Consider the following 2,313-nt stretch of genomic DNA (forward strand, 5'->3'; position numbering starts at 1 on the left):
CACAGCCACCATAACACAGAATTTTTTTTTTTTTTTAGGGTCAAAGATTGAGCTGTGTAAGCATGGAGTCAGCCCCGTGTGTGAACAGACCACCATCCTCCCATCTGTGGTATTAGCCACCTGGCTATGGACAAGTCCGTAGGCTCAATGACATGCGCACACAGTGGAGACCTCTCTGATAATATCTTGCCCATACATAACCCTTTTCCCCATAGCTCTCTCACTGTAAGGCCTACTTTTCATTTTCCCCATCAACATTGGGGAGGATCGGTGCTGTTGGCCAGGTCGTAAGAGGCGTTGAGGCCTACTGCCTTGTAATAAGGGGGAATTAAGTTGTAACATAACCAACAGGATTTAGTTGCCTCAGAATGGGTTTGATTTAAGGTAGCATAAGCTGCCTTTACTAATTTCTATAGTGGATCTGTTTGTCCAAGTTTAGCAAGCGGGCCCGCCTCTGGGTCTTTTGTTGGTCCCTGGGATGTAGGTAGGGAGGTTGTCGGGTAGAGAGTTGCATGGACCTGTTCAACGGGGTTTGGACCGATACTATACATTTGTACCGATTTTAAAACTTGACTCACAACAATGATCCCATTATAATATTCCCGGTATGGGAACCTGTCAGTTTTGGTCTGAAGCCCCCACGATATCCCATTGACCCAAGCCTTTTCTGCAAACCCCAAGATCCATAATCGGCAATATCCCACAGTTCCCAGAAATTCTATCACTTGTCTAGGGTTAGCTGGCTCAGGGATCTGGAGGATGGTTTCTTTCATAGCCTGTGTTAGCCACCTCTGGCCCTGCTTTTCTTATAACCGAGGTATGTAACCTCTTGCTTGGAAATCTGGGCCTTTTTGGCACTGGCCCTGTAACCTAAAGTCCCCAAGGTTTGGAGAAGGTCACCTGTTGCCTCTTGGCACTCTTTCTCTGTAGCCGCTGCCAGCATGAGGTCATCAACATATTGTAATAAAACAATGGTAGGGTGTTCAACCCGATACTCACCGAGGTCTTCGTCCAGGGCCTCATTAAATAACGTGGGCGAGTTTTTGAAACCCTGTGGTAAGCGAGTCCATGTCAGCTGCACAGGGGTCTGACCACCGTCTTCCTGCCATTCGAAGGCAAAGATCTCTTGGCTTGCGGGGGCAAGAGGCAAACTGAAAAAGGCATCTTTTAAATCTAAAACAGTATACCAAATGTAGTTTGGAGGCAAGTTGCTTAGCAATATTTAAGGGTTAGGAATCATAGGATGAATATCACTCACCCATTTGTTGACTTCTCGTAGATCTTGAACTGGTCTAAAATCAGTTCCCCCAGGCTTCTTTATGGGAAGCAGGGGAGTGTTCCATGGGGACCGGCACTTTCTCAAGACCCCAGCATCTAGGAGGCGTTGTATGTGAGGAGTAATTCCTTGCCGAGCCTCTTGACTCATGGGATACTGCCGCACTCTCACCAGTGTGGCACTGGCTTTCAGTTCCACAATAATAGGGGACCTCTGTTTGGCCAGTCCCATTCCTGCTGTTTCAGCCCAGGCCTGAGGGTATCTCTGAACCCATGGCTGTACTTCGGGACTTATTGTCCCTGGGGCCTCTGGCAAGTACAGTCTATTCATCCTTTAATGCCAGAGACAAGACCTGAAGAGGATGCCCGGTTCCATCTAAAACTGACACTTGCCCATGGTCGAAATGAATTTGGGCATTTACTTTAGACAGTAAATCTCTTCCCAGCAAGGGCGCTGGACACTCAAGTATCACCAGAAAGGAATGGGTCACTTGATGGGCCCCCAAGTTTACATGCCGTTCTGTAGTCCATCCATATCGCTTAGTCCTGGTTGCTCCCTGCACCCAGCTACTTTTCTTAGACATGGGTCCATGTCTTTGGTTTAAGACTGAGTATTGAGCTCCTGTATCCACCATGAAGCCAACCAGTTTCCCTTCCACATTTATAGTTACCCAGGACTCGAGGAGGGGCTTCGAGCCCTGATCCCCCTAGTCGCTATCCTCACCCGCGTAGAGGATATGACTGTCTAGGGAGGGAGTCTCGTTCTTGGGATTTTGGGGTCCCTCTTTTAGGTTTTTCTTGGGGCATTTATCTTTTCAATGTCTAATCTCTTTACAAAATGCACATTGGTTCTTTTCAAGCTTATGCCTTGCAGGTTTTTCTTCAGTCTTTTAGTCTAGCTTTTTTCCTTTTTGGAACCTATTTTTGTTTTTAACTCCAGCGAAAAATATCTGAGCCAGCTCTTTTTGGTTCTTATGGTTTTCTTCAGCTCTAAATTTTTTTTTTTTCCCTTCCCTTCTAATGCGGTCCTCTCTCTCC

The 2,313-nt window shown here is 46.8% G+C and overlaps 1 pseudogene; it reads right to left on the minus strand.

Moving 5' to 3' along the window:
- Window positions 965-1,886, minus strand: LOC108637274 (annotated as a pseudogene).

The sequence above is a fragment of the Capra hircus genome, chromosome 12 (genome assembly GCF_001704415.2).
Source record: "Capra hircus breed San Clemente chromosome 12, ASM170441v1, whole genome shotgun sequence".
In the NCBI taxonomy this organism is placed as follows: domain Eukaryota; kingdom Metazoa; phylum Chordata; class Mammalia; order Artiodactyla; family Bovidae; genus Capra; species Capra hircus.